This window comes from Acanthochromis polyacanthus, chromosome 14 (genome assembly GCF_021347895.1).
Source record: "Acanthochromis polyacanthus isolate Apoly-LR-REF ecotype Palm Island chromosome 14, KAUST_Apoly_ChrSc, whole genome shotgun sequence".
Taxonomy (NCBI): domain Eukaryota; kingdom Metazoa; phylum Chordata; class Actinopteri; family Pomacentridae; genus Acanthochromis; species Acanthochromis polyacanthus.
Window position 1 is genome coordinate 594527 of NC_067126.1, and position 22724 is coordinate 617250.

Consider the following 22724-nt stretch of genomic DNA (forward strand, 5'->3'; position numbering starts at 1 on the left):
TTCCACTTCACAGAGCAATGTGTTCAGACTACAGACAGACCCATATGGTTTTTTTCAGGGCCGATACCGATTATTAGTCATCAAGGAGGCCGATAACTGATATTTGGAGCCGATATTCATTTGCAGTAAAAGTGAAAATATTGGCGTCAAAACTTTGATTCATACAAACTCCAACCCTTAACTTGGTTTAAATGCCTTTAATCACATGTTTATTAAACAGCTTTTTACATTTGCAACATGTTAAAGGTTGTTTTTTAATCTTAGACAACAGACATCTTGGTTTCAAAATCCTAACAAAGTGCAGGGAGCTCCCAGGCTCAGCAGCATGTCTCAGAAAGTTCAATGAAAAATTCAACAAATAAACAGCTCCCCAAAGTTTTCTCCAGTAAATAGTTTTCCAAAATTTCAATCAAACTGAAATGTTATTTTATCTTTCACTTCTCTTTGTTTTACGTTCAAAGTTCAGGGAGTTTCCAGGCTCAGCAGCATCTCTTAGAAAGTTCACTGAACATTTAAATCAATGAAGAGCTTCCTGAAGTTTTATAAAGTAAATAAAACAAAGGTAAATAAAATGTGCACAGAAATGTGAGTCTCAAATCAATGAGTCGTCCCAACTGAGCAGCAGCAGACTGTGGAGCTAAAAGCAGATGTTCAGCGTTCTCTCCAGTCAGACGGCTTCTCCTGCTCTCACAAACTGACAGACTTCACTGAAGACGTTCACTAGGGACTGATGAGGCGCTGCACTAACAAACTTTCTGCTCCTTTCTCTGCTAGCTTGAAGCGTCCCTCATTCTGTCTCCACCACTGGAGTGGCTCTCCTTTCCTCCTGTCCATCACTGGCTCCTGGAGGTACAGATGGAGCTCATCCTCAACCAGCTACTGGCCAGCAGGTCACCAGTGTGGGCTTCCAGCAGAGAACTGAACATCTCATCAACACGGCTGCAGAACCATGTGTGTTCTCTCTGCTGCCTGTTGTGGCTGTTTCCGTCATTCTAGTGTCTCATATCCAGGCTTAAAGTGAAAAATAATCCTCAATCTGAATAGTTTTGCTTTTGGCTCGGGGTACAATCCAGCTAACTAAGAAGAAATGAAGACATCTGCCTTTGCAAACTCAGACTGCAGATTATAGTAATACCAAAAAAGGCCAGTAGGTGGTGGTAGGTCCCTCTGACTACAACATGGTGCAAACATTGTTTAGCAACCAGTCAGTAAAAGACGTGGAAAAAGGACATTGATTCACCTTTTAACAATATGTGCACTATTTATTCTGAAATACAACTATGTAAACAGTTAGAGTGCAAAAAATAAGCTAAATATATAAAAATATAGTTTATAACAGCAAACTATAGTTCAGTTCAAATAAAAACAACAAAACATTAAAGTGCTGTAAGAACTGGTAACTGAAATAATCTGAAATAAATAAGAAAATAGAAAATAAATCAACAAATATAAATTACGACAGAAAACTACAGTTCAATTAAAAAACATTGATGGTGCTACAAGAACTGGTCAGCGATCTATTTCTTCTTTCTTTCTGACATCTTTTACTTCTTCCGTTAGTGTTGAGGCAATGTTCACTTTTGTGTTTGCAGATGTTGAGTTACTCTGGAAGCATCATCATCAAAAAACCAACAAGCACATTCAGACTGTTGTCCAGCTCTGGCTAGTGGCTTCATCAACATCCAATGAAAACACATTTATTGAGCTTTTCACAAAGACTTTTCTTAAATGCTGCTGCTATGCCATGTGTACTTATGGAACCAATCTGCTGGTTTGACACGGACACTTCTGACAAAGCATTTTGATCTTCACACTGTTTTTTACACAGATTAACGAGTGGCTGAGATCTGGTGAACTACAAGTCATGTTCTGCAGTGAACGAGCACACGCGTGTTTTTAAACCACAAACCCTGTCAGTCTGATGTCGGTACCTCAGCGATGGATGTTGGTCCCTGGAAACGAGAAAATAAAACCCAAAGTACTTATAAAGTTAAGGTGGAAAGAAATTATGAGCAGAAGTTTGTGGAAAATATGATTTAACCTTCTATTGGCGGGTTCCACACACACTTGCATCCTGTCCTACACATGCTAATTAGAGTTTAATGTGTTCTTCACATCTTTGTTTTACGTCTATTATTTTATTCTCATTATTTTTGCAGGTTATGCACCTTGTGGGTGGGAGCAATGATTCTAAAGATGTGAGGGGACTAGTATTTTGTTGTTGTAGTTTTTTAGTTTTCCATTCCATTGTACTACAGTACTCTGTTGTTTACCTTCAAAAATATACTTCAAGCTACTTTCTGTACATTTCTGCTACTTTCTTAGGATATAGAAGTTCCAGGCTGTGGGGCATGCCTTGATAATAACCCGAGGAAAAGAGTTTATTTGACCATCAAGGGAACTCAGAAAACAGACTTTCTGTAGGGTCAGTAGGGGGCGCTCGTTCCAAAAATGAACGTTTGCCAGTGTAAAGTTGTCAATAATATTATTATTATGATCAATAATAATGATTTTTTTTTACAGTTTAGAGGACAGATTTGTGTATGAAGACAGGAGAAACAGAAAGGGGGAAGGGACACTTATGTCGACTTATTTGAGCAATGCAAAATAATTTGCTTCAGCATTCTGGTATATTCTTTTGGTGCCCCCATCTCCTTCACTTTTCTTTGTTTTTACCTTCTCTCTCTTTAACTATCTCTCTTCATCTCTCTCAGTTAGTGTTCATATCATCTCTCATCTCTTTTATTCATCATCTCATCTTACACACGTGGACAAAATTGTTGGTACCCCTCAGTTAAAGAAGGAAAAACCCACAATTTTCACTGAAATCACTTGAAACTCACAAAAGTAACAATAAATAAAAATTTATTGAAAATTAAATAATCAAAAACAGCCATTACTTTTGAATTGTTGATTAACATAATTATTAAAAAAAACAAACTAATGAAACAGGCCTGGACAAAAATGATGGTACCTCTATAAAAGATTGAAAACTATTTGACCAGAGTGACATGATTAACTCAGGTGTGTCATTTAATTGACATCACAGGTGTTTCCAAACTCATAATCAGTCAGTCTGCCTATTTAAAGGGAGACAAGTAGTCACCCTGCTGTTTGGTGAAAAGGTGTGTACCACACTGAACATGGACAACAGAAAGCGAAGGAGAGAATTGTCCCAGGACATCCGAAAAAAAATTATAGACAAACATCTTAAAGGTAAAGGCTATAAGACCATCTCTAAACAGCTTGAAGTTCCTGTGACAACAGTGGCTCATATTATTCAGAAGTTCAAGACCCACGGGACAGTAGCCAACCTCCCTGGACGTGGCCGCAAGAGGAAAATTGATGACAAATTGAAGAGACGGATCGTTGGAATTGTATCCAAAGAGCCCAGAGCAACCTCCAAAGAAATTAAAGGTGAACTCCAAGGCCAAGGTACATCAGTGTCAGATCGCACCATTCGTCGTTGTTTGAGCCAAAGTGTACTTCATGGGAGACGACCAAGGAGGACACCACTGCTGAAAAAAACTCATAAAAAAGCCAGACTGGAATTTGCAAAAATGCATGTTGACAAGCCACAAAGCTTCTGGGAGAATGTCCTTTGGACAGATGAGACCAAACTGGAGCTTTTTGGTAAGGCACATCAACTCTATGTTCATAGACTCAAAAACCAAGCATACGAAGAAAAGAACACTGTCCCTACGGTGAAACATGGAGGAGGCTCAGTAATGTTTTGGGGCTGCTTTGCTGCATCTGGCACAGGGTGTCTTGAAAGTGTGCAAGGTACGATGAAATCTGAAGACTATCAAGGCATTCTGGAGAGAAATGTGCTGCCTAGTGTCAGAAAGCTTGGTCTCAGTCGCAGGTCATGGGTCTTCCAACAGGACAACCATCCAAAACACACAGCCAAAAACACCCAAGAATGGCTGAGAGAAAAGCGTTGGACTATTCTAAAGTGGCCTTCTATGAGCCCAGATCTGAATCCCATTGAACATATGTGGAAGGAGCTGAAACATGCCATTTGGAGAAGACACCCATCAAGCCTGAGACAACTGGAGCTGTTTGCTCATGAGGAGTGGGCCAAAATACCTGTTGACAGCTGCAGAACGCTCATTGACAAATACAGAAATCGTTTAATTGCAGTGATTGCCTCAAAAGGTTGTGCAACAAAATATTAAGTTATGGGTACCATCATTTTTGTCCAGCCCTATTTCATTAGTTTGTTTTTTTAAATAATTATGTTAATCAACAATTCAAAAATGATGGCTGATTTTGATTATTTAAATTTCAATAAATTTTTATTTATTGTTACTTTTGTGAGTTTCAAGTGATTTCAGTGAGAATTGTGGGTTTTTCCTTCTTTAACTGAGGGGTACCAACAATTTTGTCCACGTGTGTATATAGGTTCTCTCCATCGTCTCATCTTACGTTTTATCTTTTTTTCATTTCTCTTCATCTCAACTTTTTTCTTCTCTTCTCATCTTCAAGCTATTCCATGTTTCTATCTCTTCATCTTATCTCCCATCTCCCTCTTTTCATCTATCCTCCTCTCTCTCTCTCTTCATATATCTTTTCACCTCTCTCTTTTATCTATTTTCATCTCTCTCATGTTCATCTCATAACATGAAAGTACATACATGGGACTAACCTGGCCATCCCACTCTCTGGACTTTATTTTCCCACAGTTTCCTTCTTTCAGGATCACTGGGAAATCCAAACATGTGGAATCCCTCCTCTGACCGATTTGTGCACCCAAAGGCACAACAGACCGTCATTTTTCAGGTATTTAGGAAGCGTTGGAAGACCTGGAATTACTCTCTGTGGTGTAAACAATGTGAACAGGAAAACCCAGGTGTAAGAGCCAGTTAATGGGAAATTCATATAAAATCATAATTTAGATTGAAACTGTTTAAAATATGCTTAATTTCATTTTAAGGAATTCAGGATGATTGTTATATTTCATAGAATGAATAACTTAATCAATATAAAAAGAGAGTTTTATTTTGCAACGTAATTTTGGCTTCCACTACGTAATACGTGATTTGGTGTTGCCTTCATGCACGTTACGATTGCAGCTGGACATGATGGAAGCAACACAGTTTTTTGACCGTCTGTGCCGAGCCTTTTAGTTTTTCTGTAAATGTATTTTTTGAGTTCTTCAAGTAAACATCTTAAAAGAAGACTTGTTTTCAGTCGAGTGATTCAAATACTGGTTGTTAGACAAGCTGCAAAGGTGGTACAACGAACCTTGAAGACAGAGAGTGCCACTACACCAGGATTCATGAATTGGAAATAAAATGGCGCATATAGATCACGTGACCAAATATTTTTTGGACCCGTCATGTCGATACTCTTCTATACAGGAACTCTAACGTTTTCTAGACATTTTTGCTGGAATTTACATTTCCCCATTTCCCAGCTCTCCTCTACCTGGTCCAGTCCGTCACTTTCCAAACATCCGGTTTTACAGAAATCGTACCGAATCAGCCGGAACAATTATCGCAATGGTTTCACATGTTTACACAGATGGACATGGCAAATCGCAGTTTATAATTATATATTATTATCATTATTATATTATTATTATATATTATCTTTTTTTTCTTGGAAACTGCAGGAATCATTTTTAATGCCACTGAGAATTCAATTTAATGATTTTTAATGCCCCGCAGAAAGCATGTGAAAGCATCGTTTACTAACGAGGAATGAGTTCAGAGGCTATAAAGGTGCTGCAGATGACAGCACCACCAGTTCTCTCTTTGCTGAAGCCATCAGTGCAGTTTTCAGGGTTAAAACAAATATCATGTGCTGCACATGTGAGAAATACATCTGTAAAGTCCATGCACATGTAACCCACTTCTGGGTATGTACACGTTGCTACCTAGGTTGGTAGGAGCTAGGAGTAATAGCAATAACCACAGGACACAGATAGAAGTTGTTACTGTGAACTTCTTAGTTCTGACAAACTATTTGAACAGTTTATAACATGATAACAATGCAACACCGATGGGCCCAATGAACTAAGAAAAAAATAAAATGTCCATTTGAAGATGTTTCTCTGGAACTGGTTCGTTGTGGATCCAATCAAAGTTCAGGTCAATAAGTCAGGGGGAAGTCAAAGTCAAGGAAAAGTATCCAAAGTAGACTCTGGTTGGTGTCGGTCAGTAGGACTGACACAATCCTACCACAGAATCCTCTGAATGGTGTGGTGGAGGCTCAAAGTTGGACTGGGAGGCTCTCCATCAACTGGATCTCTGCTCAGCCTCGTTGGACACCAGGACTGGAGCTTCACTTTTTCCTCACATCAAATAAGACCTGACCTGTATTTACAGAACAGCTCTATAGTCCAGGTTCTGATGGAATATTATCCAATGAGATTCATTCAAAGTGTTGTACAACATTAAAATCTATCTTTTTTATTAGGAAAACAAAATACTATCGTTTACAGGTAGATAACCAGCGTTATTTTGACAATAAATGTTTCATAGTGTCAGAATATACCATTTTAACCAACTGTAATTACAATAAAGAGCAACTGTATGATCACTATTACTTTCTACTGAGTATATCTTTAACCTTCAGTCACATAGGAAGGTGACTCGGCACTTCACCGTGTAAAAGTCTCACAATGTGCTTATTTTAGCGATACAGGACGGATCAATATGAACTCAAACCATCAAATAAATGCTTTTTAGTAAATTACATTCTTCAAAAACAACATAAAATCTACAACACACATTTAATTGCAGCTAGCATGGTCACCTCGTGGTATTTCCACAGACACACTTATTAGGAACAAGCGGGAACTAGCTTACCAAGAAGGTGGTTTTGGACAATTAAAAGTGTTTCTTCGACGGTTCTCCAACTTCTAGAGCGGAATTTTAATCGGTTTATATCATTTAATAAATAATTTCTTAGTTTTCGTACCAAACAAGCAGGTTTTCATACCTTTTACTCTCGTTTTTAACTCTCACAGGAGAAACAAAAGCAGTGCTCAGTCCATGAATTAGCGATTTAAGCTACGTCGAATAGTTTCGTATACCACCTCCGGTCTCATACAAAATAAACTTCCGGTTTTTAAAATAAAACCCACAGTATTTATAAATGTAAGGTGTAAAAAAAATCTTCTTCTCCTTTCGGCTTTTCCCTTCAGGGGTCGCCACAGCGAATCAATTGCCTCCATCTAACCCTGTCTTCTGCATCCTCTTCTCTCACACCAACTACCTTCATGTCCTCCTTAACCACATCCATAAACCTCCTCTTTGGTTTTCCTCGAGGCCTCCTGCCTGGCAGAAAAATAATGATCAGAAATGAATAAAAATTATTGTTTAACCCTTCTTTAGGCGGGTTACACAGACACACTTGCATACTGTCCTAAATATGCTAACTAGAGTTTAATATGTTCTTCATATCTTTGTTTTAAATCTATTATTTTATTCTACTGTTCTTTTTTTTGCCAGGTTATTCATCTTGTTGGTGGGAGCAATGATTCAAACGATGTGAGAAGACAAGTATTTTGTAGCTGAGTTTTGTAGTTTTCCATTCCATTGTACAGTATACAGTAAACTGTTGTTTCCCTTCAAAAATGCATTTCAAGCTACTTTCTGTACATTTCTGGTTCTTTCTTGGAATACAGAAGTACTATCTCTTGCTAAACAAATAATGTTTACACCTATGCAGTACCTTTATCAGCAATACTAGTGATGATAAACCTCTACTTTAGTCAATAAAACATTTATAAATAGTGCTGTCAAATGATTAAAAATTTTAATCAGATTAATTACAGGGTTGCTGTGGATAAATTTTGATTCATCAAGACTAAATATCATTTATTTTTAATCTATACTAATCGCATTTCATTGTGTATGTGCAAACAGACTCAAGAAAGAAGAGAAAATATGTACTTAATGTGTTTATTAAACACCTTTAAAGGTTCATGTTAGAATCCCAGACTAATGCATGCTTTGCGTAAATGTGGTACTTTAAGCTGGAAGTGCTTCAGTGAAAAGAAAACTCCTTGTCATAGCCGCTGGAGGTGATCAGCGCTGATGGAGAGCAGCTGCAGCTCATCCCAATCACCTCTGGCATAAAGACAGTCTCCCCACACCGTTCAGTCAGTTTGTCCATGAAAATTCATTTTATTGCACCATAACTGGCTGTAAATAGAAACATTTTCATCACACATGGGCAGAATTTTCAATATTGAAATGATCAATAAACTAAAGATGTTTAAGGTGAACTTTCCCCCTCAAGTACAGCATCTTTTCTTCTAGATTATATTGAACAGGAGTCACTGTAAAAACCACAACACACCTGTATCAGATAAACCAAATTATATCAGTATGATATTTATCAAGTCTTGTGTCCACCTCGTTTTCAGCTCATGTCTGGAGGCACCCCGGCTTCTTCTCACATGTTAGTGCAGGTAAATGTTAATTTACTCGTTGCTATTATCACAGAGTCTATTGAAGTGTTGAGTTCAAAGTAATTTAGAAACAAACTACAAAGAGTGCAAGTAAACAGAAGTGAGCTGAAGCTAAACAGATATCTAATGATATCTCAATCTAATGAAATTAAGTGTAATTTATCATCCTACCTTTGCCTGCCTGTAAGTCACTGACAAGATGTTAAAACGTGAGCTCAGCTTCTGTTTTAAAGATATAGAGCGGTGATATCATGGAAGAGGATGTGTTTGCAAATGAACGTGTATCGTTTTCCAATAGGACTCAGCAGAAATGATTGATCACAGAAGACCAGAGTCAGAAAACACCTGAATTAGTTTAATGGGACTAAAGACCAACATGTGTGGAGAGGCTGATCAATATACACTGAATGTCAAAAAAAGAAATCACTACCTGGATTTAACTAAGCAAATAGGTAAGAGCCTTCCATTGGATAATTACTGCAGTGATGAATACGTTTCAGCTTCAACATCTTATTTAACCCGAGCTGATGAAGTGAGGAGCTTCTCATTTCTATAACAACCATGTTGGAAGACATATCCTGTGGTCATGAAAGGATGTTAATCCGTCCCAGAAGGGTCAAATTATTGTTGTGATGGGCAGGTGAAGCTTCAAGAAGCACTGAGGCTTTCCAAACAATTGTGCCGAAAAAGATTCAAAGCTTCAAGGCTTTAGTGACATCTGGTGGACAACTGAAGCCATAGCAACCTCTAAAGAGCTCGATGCATGCACTGACTGTGGTCATTCATGTGTTTTGTTCATTTATACTAAACAATGATTATATCATCATTACACATTAAAATAAAAAATGCTTGTTGGACACTTAGAAGTCCAATTAAGTTCATAGTTAAATAGAGTAAAACAGTTTAAAAATAAACTAAAAAACAAACATAAACTAATATGCAGACACACTCAACCAAACTTGAAAATACATTACAGATTAAATAAAAAAATCAATCTAAATGACAGAATATGAAGCTTCACATGCTGGTTCAGGTTCATTGAGAGCTTTAAGCTTTAAAAATAATTGACCTAAAAGTCTGTCACAGGATAAGAGATTCTTCCTGATTTCCATATTATTCATTTGGACACATTTATAGCTTATTGTCAGGTTTCCAGTGTTGACAGAGTCACTGGTTTTCTGGGCAGGTTGTCATCAAGTCTGGTACGCAAGTGTCTCTACTCAGCGTGGATGATGTGATCTAAGAAAACGTTTGTGTGTAGAGCAAACACCGCACCTCCAACTAATTGTAAATTTGAGATTTATTTAAAAATGAAAAATACAGTTCAGTAATTAAAATATAAAATGTAGGGCGTAAGAAGCATTCTGCATTATTTGGTGGTAAAAGATCAAAATGTTGAATTCAATTCAATTCAGTTTTATTTATATAGCGCCAATTACAGCACAATTGTCTCAAGATGCTTTACAGAACCCATATGCCTGAACCTCCTGAGCAAGTCCAATGACGACAGCGGCAAGGAAAACACCCTTTAACAGGGAAAAAACCTTGAGCAGAACCCAGTTCTTTATGTGGGGGGGACCCATCTGCTGCTGGCCAGGCGGGTTGAGAAGGACAATCTCAACCTTAGAACACTGTTTCCTGCTTATATTTGCCATGAAAATCGCCAAATACACCAGATTCACTGTCCAAACTCCTACCTCCTCACAACCCAACATCTCTGAAGAATAATGATGTCATATATGACTTGTATAGCACTAAACCACTCAAAACTGTCAAACCAGCTCTCATTGGCTCAGGATGCATTGAAACTTTCCAAACCTATGAAGCGCTTCAAAAATTTTGACGTGATGAAAACATGAAGTGAAGCAGCAATGACGTCCAAAGCTTCAAGCTCTGCTTCAGGAAGAGTGACACAAGCTCCGAAGCCTCGGTATCATTTGCCCACCACTAATTATTGGCCTGCATCAAGAAAAGAAAGCAACTAATGAGATTTCTGAAACTACAAAACTCTGTGTAGCATACCCAGATTTTAGCCAGACATGCGCCACACAGATTGTTTATCAAGTTCAGCCCTTGGAGGAGATGATCACTGAGACTTGATCCGTTGTGTTTAGCTGAACAGTCAAATACGACACACAGTTTTGTAAGTTCATGGTGGGGGATGTAGCATTGTTCACCTTGTATTCCTTTGTTGTATATTTCTTCTTCTCTTCATTCAATTATGTCATTCATGTGTGCAACATAGTCCTTTTTCTTTTTCTCATCATGATATATTTATATATATATATTATATATATTTATTTTATTAGTATTTATCGAAAATCTCTGACAGATGGGCACATTGCTTTGACGTTTCATTCATGGGTCTATTGTCATAGTTAAACAGGATATAATATTTTGTGTAAGAAGGTGGAAGGTCAGTGTGAACATCTGAGTTGTAACCTCTCACATGTAACTCTGATACTCTCTGACTTATGACCGGCAGTCAACCAGCAGTGTGGTTAACTTGAGCTTAACTGATGGGAATCTGCTTGTAACTGATTAGCTACCTCTTCACTAACAAATGTGTTGTCACTTTATGTGTCGAATAAAGCGTACACTAAATGCTCTTTAGACAGACTCTGGGCAGTAGAAACCCAATCATGGAGGTACTACCTGACTGACCAACCTTTGTGACGTTCAGATCATTTTCTATGGTTGGAGTAACATTTGTAGGGCTCTGAGACCTTTGAACAACGATGAAGAAGATAGTACACACTGTTTGCTGCAGATACTCTCTGGTACCACATGCCACTCCTTCATTCCATTTCCCATGGTTATCCACAATTTTTTTATCTTTTGTCATTTATTTCTGTCTGTCAGACCCCCCTCTTACCTTTTGTTGTTGCATCTTTGCTGTTTGCATCCGTCTGCCAGACTTCTTGATTCAACCACATTTTCTTCTTTGTTGTATTACCCTCTGTTACTGATTGGCAACCATATGCAAATCAAACCTTTTCCATGCATCTTTGTCACTATGATAAAATGTGCCCTCAAGACAGTTAAGTGCTGGACCAAAGATATACCTTTATAACAGGTGAAGTTTATCAGCAGGAGATTTACCTTTACAGTCCACCAGTGAGATGAAGGAAACCTTCCATTCATGTCAGTGATTGGATCTCTGCTGAACACGATGGGCACTGGGATTCTGTTTACAGTGATTTTGTCTTGATAGCTTTAGCCAGCTGGGAAATGTCTGTAGGAGGCGATGGAGTGTTAACTTGAGGGTGTGGTTGTTGTACAGGATTGTTAACTGGAATGGATGCATATTGTTGCATGAGCAGGTATGAACTTGTTGAGAGCACTGGGGCTGATTGTGCAGAGTTTCGGTTGACAGAAGTCATCATTCTGTATCATTAAATGTCTGTCCATATCAACTTTTAATTCCCTGTTGTAAATCTCTAAGTTTGCATGTGCAGCTTGTCTTTCCTTTTCTGCTTGTAAGCGCTCTAGTTCAGACTTTTATGCATCCTATTCCCTCCTGTGTTTCTCTTCCATTTTTCTCCCCCTCCCCCCTTGTTTGATTCCCTTTTGCTGAATTCCCACCATCTTGTTTTTCCCCAAATTAGCATAATTTCATTATGAGACCACTAGATGGCGCAGGCAGGGCCCCCGGATGAGAATAATGGGTCAACATTCTTAGAAATAAAGCATCATGGTGTAGAACAGCAAAAATGTAATGTCCTCATATGAGGACGCAGGGTCTCAGGAGGATAAGAGCTGAGGAAAACATAAAACAATGTCAGCTAAATACCATGCTCCTACAACTGTTAACAACTTAAATTAACCTTGCTTTCAGCAATAAAATTCTACAAATTTACAGATTTGGTTTCATGAAACATTTAAAATGTCTCTTCTTTACTCAAACACAGACCTTGTGTCTCTATCAAAGGAGCTGCTAAGAACCAAACACATTTTACTCTCTGATTTGCCTCCATGCCACTTTTTCCTTCACAGTCTTTTCATTGCGGTTAAACTAGCTCGCGCTCAGCTAAAACAGAAAGTAATCTCTTCAAAACAAAAGCATCAACTGGAAGCTAACTTATACTGATTGCAAAAATAGGCAATAAGCGCTACAATAAAATACTATAGTTTTCTTTAGCAAACACTGAAATGTACATGGGGTTATTAACACATAACATATAATTTTTTAATAAAAACTGTACATTGTATTGATAAATTCATCAGTTATTATATGCTTATTTGGATTCAGCATATCAATGTTAGAATCACCACAGATGAAAATAACTTTTTGATTCGCTTTAGAAAACATTCCTTCACCCAGTCCTTAAATGCATCGATACTTGAGCCTGGTGCTCTATATACACAGCTTATTATCACATTTTTCTTTTGTTCTTTACAGATTTCAATTGTTCTACATTCTAATAAGTTGTCATTAACAGTTGTCATAGTTTTTAATCATTGTCCACAAATAAAGCCACTCCTCCTCCACTCTTGTTCTTTCTGTTTATACAGTTTAATTCACATCCTTCCATTTAAAGTCCGTTCCTTTATCATCATTAATTTATGTTTCTGATATTTTGAAGGGTTTTGTAAATTTACTTAAAAATTCTTTGATGTAATTGTAGTTTTTATATAGGTTTCTACTATTGAAATGAACTATTGACAATTTATCATCTGTTTTTAGTTCTGGTTGTGTTGTTCATCTGTATGGTAGCAGCAGGTGTCACTGATATAACAGAAAACATGATTGTCCACTAAATGATGATCTGTGTAATGAAATGTTCTCAGCTGTAGTTTCTCCTGATCTGTGATCCTTTGGATGATATGATCTCTGTCTCCAGATGTAGATGAGATGTCTCCTTCAGACTGAGTCATGATTGTGTTGTGAATTGAGTCTCTTGATCAGACCTTACAGTCGGGTTGCTGATGATCTCTGCTATTTTTCCACTTCCTCCTTGCTTCTGATGGTCAAACTTTTTCTTGTTCTGGTTCAGTTTAATGAATATTTTGCAGCTTGTGGTCCATGTGTTTTGAATTTTTTCCTATTTTTTCGTAAGGCGTGTTTTTCTGGAGATGACGGCAGATGTTGGTTCATGAAGACGTTTGGTCCTTTCAGTTTCCTTCCTTGTTTTAACAGAGCAGTTTTGTGTTTTCTCTTGACAAACCTCATGATGTGTCGCTGTCATTTCAGGGGGTGACATCCCTCCATGTTGATGCAGTCAACCTCAGTCCTCTTGGACTGAAGGAAAGCAGCCACTTGCTGCTCCGTGGAGGTTACATCCTGCTCACTGGGCTCCCCCTGTTGTCAGCAGCCACAGCCTGAGTATGACTGGGGTTTGATGTGGAGCCCTGTCACAACCACATCGTTAGTCCTGGAGTGCTGCTCCAAGTCTCTGCTCTAAAGGTCTGACACATGCTGTTCCTTCTCTGTGTTCTGGATCTGTAGAGCCTTCACCTCCCCCATCAAGTCCAGGATGGTTTTCTGCTGCAGTTTGACAGCACAAATTTCCTCAGTCATAAATTCCAACAACCTCTTCATGTCCAGCCCGATCTCACGAGGATTCGTGAAACTGTCACGTAAGTTTTAGTTTCGGTTTCGTGCGCACCAACACGATTTCGTCATGTTTTTCGTGCCGCTCACCACGAAATGCGCACCAATGTATTTTAAACGGCGGACTTTTCGTGCCACTCAGAACGTATTTCAAAAGAATGTGTATATTATATTTTTAATGTAAAACCGTGGCGAATCCAACGCTATATTTTGCATGACATCGTTCCTAAACATAACCCTAACCATAATCCTAACCATAACCTAACCATAACCTAACCATAAGTCGGTGGTACACTTACCAATTTGCATAGGAATTTAAAGAATGTCCGGCGGCCGGCGGCCGCAAACACGATCACACAAGCAGTATACGCCGATGGACAGCTTAGATCGTCATGAATCCGCCGGTATAAACCACTTTCAGATGTGATTACCACAGCGAAAAACATTTCGTGGTGAGCGGCACGAAAAACATGACGAAATCGTGTTGGTGCGCACGAAACCGAAACTAAAACTTACGTGACAGTTTCACGAATCCCCGTTGTAATGTCATCGCTTTCCTCTGTTATGAGCTTTCTTTGGACTCATATCGCGACGTTAGTGTCCTCTCTGCTTTGAACCAAAATGAAATTCATGTACATTTTGAGGAGACGGTTATGAATAAACTGTGGCTAGATGAAACATTTTGCCTGCTAACGTCCACGATATTAAAGATTACAAACATCTGCATCACCTGTAATGTTAAAAAACACACAGATATGTGTTTATAAATATATACTAGATGTAAAGCTGACACTAGTGCACTGAAATAGGAAAATAAGAAGCAAGATTTCATGTTTTCTCAGCCTTGTGTACAGAGAAAAATCACATTTTAACTCAATCTGAAAGTAAAATGCTGAAATACGGTGTCAGTAATGAAATAAGAAGCTGGTTTTCATGTTTGTTAAACACTATCTGAACCATACAGGGACTAAAAACAACAAAAAAATTAAATTTATACCCATAACCATATACCCATTCATATCTAACCCCTAACCCTAACCTTAACCCAGACCAAAACAATGCCTAACCCTAAAGAAACGTTTTTGCACTTTTACTTTTTTCAGTAACAGCAACATGGCCAAGAAAACACTGTTTCCCCTCATGGAGACCCAAATGAGGTCCCCACAAATGACATTTCTCTTGGTTTTCCTATTGTTGTGGGGACATGAGGTCCCCACAACCATAGCCAGCACCTGGGCGCACACACACACACACACACACACACACACACACACACACACACACACACACACACACACACACACACACACACACACACACACACATATTTTAGATGCAAAATTAGCATAGAAAAATCACATTTCAACATTATCTGAAAGTAAAAAGCTGAGAAATTGTCAAATTAAAAGAAGTAAGAAGCAGCTTGTGTAAATACTTTCTGAATCTTACGGGGAGAAAAAAGGAAATTAAACCAAAACTTACATTTATTTATGTTTTTCAGATAAGATACTTCAAAAATTCCTTAGTATTAAAGTTGACAAACTGTATGTTTATTATGGAAATAGTAATATTCTGGCTTCATTTTCTCAGTGCAGAAACCAATGAGTGATGTCACGGTAGCTACGTCATCTTTATTCTACAGTCTGTAAAATTTGCTCTTATTGTGAAACTCTGCCTGCTGCTTCCTCACAGGTGGAGTCCTGACTGGTTCCAGGAAACAGATCACCTGTCTGAGCGTCCAGGAGTGGACTGGAAACTTTCTTCTTCTTCTTCAGCGCTTTGAATAAAGTGTAAGTTTGCTTTGTTTGCTGCTTTAACTTCAGTAATGTTGCTGTTTGTTTCTGCTCTGTCATGTTTCTACATGTTCACTTCTTATTTCACCACAAACTCTGGATCACTGCTGTTTAAACATGGATCAATATGATTATCAGGTTATTGATTCACTGTAATCAGTCAGTATTTATAATAGATTATTGATTGGTTTGATCAGCTGCTGATGTTTCTTTGTTTCTTCAGTACAAATCGTTTCTCAATTCCAAGTCCGTACTCGTATACTTGCCGAGTTCAGACTTGCAAGTACAACTCTGAAGTAGTAACTCCTGAGAACAGGAGAACTCATCCTGGTTCATGTTCATTTGGAACACCAGCGTACTTGATGACGTCACCGCCTCGGTTCATCTGCTCTGGTTATCTTTACCGTGAAAAACAATGAAATGGAATCAGATGTAATAACACAGCCCTGCATGTTCATGTTTTTATATAAAAACAGTTACTGGATAAACAGTCATGGAAAAAATGAGTAGACCACCTTGTTTTCTTTGATTTCTTGTTCATTTTAATGGTACCACTAAAGGTTCATTAGTTTGGACAAATATAAAGATAACAACAAAAATACCTCATGAGAGTTTAATTTCAGAGCTGATATCAGACATTTTTCATGGTTTTCTGGATAATAACCAATATCCATCAGTATCTATGGCATTATTCTGCCAAAAACAGGTTTTATGATTCCATGTTTTCTTTTCTGTCTGTTTTAGTCCCATGATCCAACAGGAGTTAGTCCTGATTCAGAACCATTGTTTCTGATGTCTCTTCATGCTCTCCACCAGCTTTCATTCCATATACACACGTGGACAAAATTGTTGGTACCCCTCAGTTAAAGAAGGAAAAACCCACAATTCTCACTGAAATCACTTGAAACTCACAAAAGGAACAATAAATAAAAATTTATTGAAAATTAAATAATCAAAATCAGCCATCACTTTTGAATTGTTGATTAACATAATTATTAAAAAAAACAAACTAATGAAACAGGCCTGGACAAAAATGATGGTACCTCTATAAAAGATTGAAAACTATTTGACCAGAGTGACATGATTAACTCAGGTGTGTCATTTAATTGACATCACAGGTGTTTCCAAACTCATAATCAGTCAGTCTGCCTATTTAAAGGGAGACAAGTAGTCACCCTGCTGTTTGGTGAAAAGGTGTGTACCACACTGAACATGGACAACAGAAAGCGAAGGAGAGAATTGTCCCAGGACATCCGAAAAAAAATTATAGACAAACATCTTAAAGGTAAAGGCTATAAGACCATCTCTAAACAGCTTGAAGTTCCTGTGACAACAGTGGCTCATATTATTCAGAAGTTCAAGACCCACGGGACAGTAGCCAACCTCCCTGGACGTGGCCGCAAGAGGAAAATTGATGACAAATTGAAGAGACGGATCGTTGGAATTGTATCCAAAGAGCCCAGAGCAACCTCCAAAGAAATTAAAGGTGAACTCCAAGGCCAAGGTACATCAGTGTCAGATCGCACCATTCGTCGTTGTTTGAGCCAAAGTGGACTTCATGGGAGACGACCAAGGAGGACACCACTGCTGAAAAAAACTCATAAAAAAGCCAGACTGGAATTTGCAAAAATGCATGTTGACAAGCCACAAAGCTTCTGGGAGAATGTCCTTTGGACAGATGAGACCAAACTGGAGCTTTTTGGTAAGGCACATCAACTCTATGTTCAGAGACTCAAAAACCAAGCATACGAAGAAAAGAACACTGTCCCTACGGTGAAACATGGAGGAGGCTCAGTAATGTTTTGGGGCTGCTTTGCTGCATCTGGCACAGGGTGTCTTGAAAGTGTGCAAGGTACGATGAAATCTGAAGACTATCAAGGCATTCTGGAGAGAAATGTGCTGCCTAGTGTCAGAAAGCTTGGTCTCAGTCGCAGGTCATGGGTCTTCCAACAGGACAACGATCCAAAACACACAGCCAAAAACACCCAAGAATGGCTGAGAGAAAAGCGTTGGACTATTCTAAAGTGGCCTTCTATGAGCCCAGATCTGAATCCCATTGAACATATGTGGAAGGAGCTGAAACATGCCATTTGGAGAAGACACCCATCAAACCTGAGACAACTGGAGCTGTTTGCTCATGAGGAGTGGGCCAAAATACCTGTTGACAGCTGCAGAACGCTCATTGACAAATACAGAAATCGTTTAATTGCAGTGATTGCCTCAAAAGGTTGTGCAACAAAATATTAAGTTATGGGTACCATCATTTTTGTCCAGCCCTATTTCATTAGTTTGTTTTTTTAAATAATTATGTTAATCAACAATTCAAAAGTAATGGCTGATTTTGATTATTTAATTTTCAATTTTTTTTATTTATTGTTACTTTTGTGAGTTTCAAGTGATTTCAGTGAGAATTGTGGGTTTTTCCTTCTTTAACTGAGGGGTACCAACAATTTTGTCCACGTGTGTAAAGCCTTAAAATATGTACAAATAAAACAAATATAGTTGCTACTTTATGGGTTATCACAGGAGTTATGTTCCACAAACCCGAAATAAACAAGGGACGACTGTATTGTCATTATTTGAATATTATATGCAAAATAATAACCTTTTATAGCTGATTTAAAAACAGTAAAATGGTGTATTTTTACAGTCACACAAATAAGTTATTATTTATAAAAACACACATTCTTGATTTAGACATTATTTACAGTTTTGGCCTGTTTTTTAGTGTTAGTGTAGTTTTTTCTTGATTTTTAATTTTTCTTGTGATTTGACAGAATATTATTTGTAATTCACCAAATAAATAAAACCTGTAAAATGACAATTTAAAAAAATATTTACCATTTTTGACTCCCAATGTTTGTTTAGAATTTTTTTTAACTTCGAATAGCAGCAAATGTAAAATATTATTTTAAAATATTAAAAACATTTTTGACATTTGACAATAAATTCACAGCTCTATTGTATTTAAATAAGCAAATATGTATTTTAAAGATATTTACTGTTATTTGAACATTATTTCAAGAATAATTATTTATATGAAAGAATGAAAAATGTAAATAATTGTTTTAACTGTTAATTTTTCCTGTTTTGTTAAATTAGAAATAATATCTGTTAAAATCATAGAAAAAGGTATTAATTTACATGTTGACAGTAAAAAAATACAATAAAATAAAACAAGCCAAAGCTGTGAATAATGCCCACAATAAAAAATAAATAAAAATCTGTATTTTTACACAAAATAATTCTTTTGCAACATCTGACCATAAAATGACTTTTACTGTATTTCAATCAGATTAAATAGAAAAAAAAAACATGTGACAGATAATTACTGGTGTAGTTTGTAGTTTTAGGATGTTACAGTATTTCACATAATCCTGCTGCCAGAATTTTTTTAGTTTATTTACAGATTTTATTTTATTTTACAGTGCAGAGAGGAAAACAAAACAGCAGAATCAGTTTAAAATCCAAAAAGCAGCAGTGAGGAAGTGGAGGATTAAAACCTGAAAATGTTCCTGATGAAGAAAAATGAGAAGCAGGAAGAGAAATTCAGATTGAATCCATCAGTGTTTGGTAACAGAAAGTCTGTAGCTGCTGGTAGATTTAGGATAACTAAAAGAAAGCTTTTAAAGACAGAAACAGAACAAACCTGCTGTGTGTTCAGTCCTTGTTGTCGGGTTTCATCCACGGCGTTCGTTGTTGTTGTTGCCGTGGCAACATTTCACCTGCTGTTCAGTCGGACACACACACTTCTGTTACACAACTTAAAGCTGCACCTCACAGTAACACAAAACATAGTTTAGATTTTTGTGCTTCAACTTGTCAAAGCTGCTCAACCAGTTATAAAAGTTCAACAAAAAAATCACCCTTTTGTTTCACTTGTGTGACCAAATATTTCACAATAAAAGCATTTTACGTCTTTTACTTTGTATTATTGTGACAATCAGCTACAAATAATCAGAAAATATCACCAGTTGACTTCTGCTTAATTATTTTTTTTTGTTGTGCTCAAAGATGGAACTTTTCATGACAGCTTCAGTTTCTACATCTACAATGTAAAGAGTCATGAAAAGAGATTTAAGAAAAACTTTAAAAGCCGATGTTAGAACATGTTTCTGATCAGAGGTTCCAGTCTGATGTTAACTTACAGGAACTTCAGCTACAGTAACGTAGGTCACTGCTTTAGATGTGATGATGTCCAGATGTGGAGAAGAGGACAACCAGGTACTGAGATGACTTTAACACTGACCTGGAGAGTTTATCTCCTCTATGGAGGCTAATGTTGTTAGCAGCAGCAGCTAAATGATGGTAGCTACGTCATCTTTATTCTACAGTCTGTAAATTGTGCTCTTATTGCGAAACTCTGCCAGCTGCTTCCTCACAGGTGGAGTCCTGACCATAGATATTCACCTTATTCAGCTCCGCCCATTTTCCAACGGGCGGGACTTCCTGTTTTGAGTAGCACTTCCGGTAACTCGGTCATGGTGGTGTTTACAACTGAGAAAGTGATGTGGGAAGTAACGAAAACCTCTTTAAAAAACAGAAATGGATCAAGTCTGCCTCATCCGCGACTTATTACAGAGTGGGAGGATGACATGAAAAAGTGGCCACAAGTCATGTATGGCGATATTTTTAACTATTTCGTGTTGTCTCTTGACGTTGATCGCTCAGCTATGAGGAATTATAAGAGCACTGAAGCCTATCAATATTTGCACAGTGGTAAAGTCGGCGCTGTTCTGTTACATCAAGAACGGGAATATACGTTTCTTAAAGCTAATGTCAGCCTGAGTCAGGCTAGTACCTCCTCACACATGGAGTGGTGGAGACCAGGGGATGCTCCTGTATCGCTGGGTTGGGACGGTCCTGCAGTCACGCTGCTGCGATATTATGGAAGGTATGTTGATTTGAATAAAACTTTATTTGATTCATGTATATACGATGTGGTTGTGCAAACGTAGGTTGCTATTGTCATTTCTGAAACAGCTCCTGCGGTTTACTGTGTTATTAGCCCTGTCACAAGCTAATGCTAATTCCCTGGAGCAACAAAAAACTGATTCTGACCAAACCGCAGTCATAACAACGTTTCAAAATAGCAGAGAGTATCTTTTTACCTCACTGATGGCATAGCTAGGTCTTTAGTGGAAACTGAACTTTGGTAGAATCGCTGTAGCTGCGCTGACAGTGACCGATGCAAGATGTGTGTTTACATAGCCATGAGCTGGTCCGCAGCATTCAGATCTAACCTTTCCGTGCTCTAAACAATTCTGAGAGAGAGAAAGCTTCATCTTTCCCCAGTTGTTGTGGCACCCACGGACAGCGCAATTGATGCCAAACATGTTAAAATCGCTTAAAAGAATAGTTAAAAGTAGCTACAGTAGCGAGAGGACTCGATGTTGTTGTAGTGCGAAGACGGTCAACCGGAAGTCGATCTCAAAAATGGCGCCGCCCTGCCTCACTTCCTGAATAAGGTGAATACACAAACACTAGGGCTGAATCCCAAACTGCCCCCTACACACTATCCCTACACACTACCCCTCCGTTTGCGCGTTCCCGCAGAGGGTCCTCCATATTAAGGGCCGTCCCAAACCGCGTAGTGCGGAGGGAGAGTGGACTGTTCAGCCCTTAAATAGCGAGTCTGCATCGATGCAGTGTTGCCAACTTAGCGACTTTCTCGCTAAATCTAGCAACTTTTCAAAGCTCCTCGCGACCTTTTTTTGTCAAAAGTGACTAGCGACAAATCTAGCGACTTTTTCTGCCGTTTTGGAGACTCTGATAGGAAAACTCAGCTCATTCTGCAGTTACTGTTTTCAACAAGCAGCAGGTGCTGCTGAGAGCTTCTCCCCCTCCCAGAGCACAGGCTGTCAGTCCAGTGACCCCCCTGCAGTCCCAGTGAGGGGAGGGGGAGACCCACATCACTCCGTGGCCAGACGGCAGATGAATCGCGCATGCGCAAAGTCACTACAGATCCCATCCAGACTTATGGAGCGGAATATAAATGAAAATGTTTCTTCACTGTCATGCTAAAATAAACCACAGCATTTAGCCTCTAGTGAAAAAACATATTTTGGGTGTTTTATATTCACTTTTTGGTCTCTTCCACAATGTTATTCCTCTCTCCTACAACGTTGATTACAATTACATGCAAACTGGGAAATATGCAAATTAGGCGATGACGTCATTTAGCGACTTCTAGCGACTTTTGGGACAGCCAACAGCGACTTCCTTGCTGAGGAGTTGGCAACAGTGCATCGATGCTCACTCTGGACAACTTTTTCAGGAAGTGCAACGTCGAAATGGAGGAGGAAACAACATATTGATGTAAGTTCCACAAGCGTCCTTTATTTCTCCCACGCCTTTTTCACACTAACAGAACATCACAAAAAGAGTGGTGGAAAAAGATAAAAGAAACAAATCTTCTTCTCTGCTGATGTTTGATTTAATTGTGCACCCCCTGACACCTTAAAATTTGAACACAACTGACTGAATTCATTCATTCATTCATTTGTTGGATTTGAAATGCCAGATAATAGGACTGGAAAACGTGAGTGAAAAAAAGTGGGATGCTTTCGTCTTCTGGAAGCAGCAGCGATCCTTGTTAGTTGCAACCTGTGCCACAGCGCTACAGCCAAGACAGTAGGCGTCTTTGTGTTACCATGGCGATGACGTCTTCCGTTTTCTGGTGAGGCGACAGGGCGTCCCATTCCTGACGATCGTATTTATACCCTCCCCCTTCAATAATAGGTGCCCTCCACAGCTGCGAGTGTGACTTCTTTTGGAGTGACACTCGGTAGTGGAGGGGGAGTGTGTAGGGGGCGGTTTGGGATTCAGCCTCGATGTCTCATGAGCGCTGTCAGCCTATGGAGAGCAACGTCGCCACATGGCGGCCATCTTGGGACAGGGCTGCTCGATCACTCATAACATTAAAGTCAATGGAGCATGGATTTTAAAATCA

General features: G+C 38.5%; 1 protein-coding gene and 1 long non-coding RNA gene across 50 annotated transcripts in view; one reads left to right on the forward strand and one right to left on the reverse strand.

The window, feature by feature from the left end:
- The window catches only part of LOC127537218 (uncharacterized), a 116489-nt gene that overhangs the window by 23978 nt on the left and 69787 nt on the right, over positions 1-22724 (reverse strand). For 3 of the 6 annotated variants that reach the window (XR_007946841.1, XR_007946840.1, XR_007946842.1), the window contains exon 1: positions 19422-19455. The exons of the other annotated variants lie outside the window; for them this stretch is intronic. This is a non-coding gene — a long non-coding RNA (uncharacterized LOC127537218). Of the gene's footprint in view, positions 1-19421; positions 19456-22724 lie in introns of those variants that run through there. 6 annotated transcript variants of the gene reach the window in all.
- The window catches only part of LOC127537214 (NACHT, LRR and PYD domains-containing protein 12-like), a 153219-nt gene that overhangs the window by 20589 nt on the left and 109906 nt on the right, over positions 1-22724 (forward strand). The gene's annotated exons all lie outside the window — the stretch shown is intronic.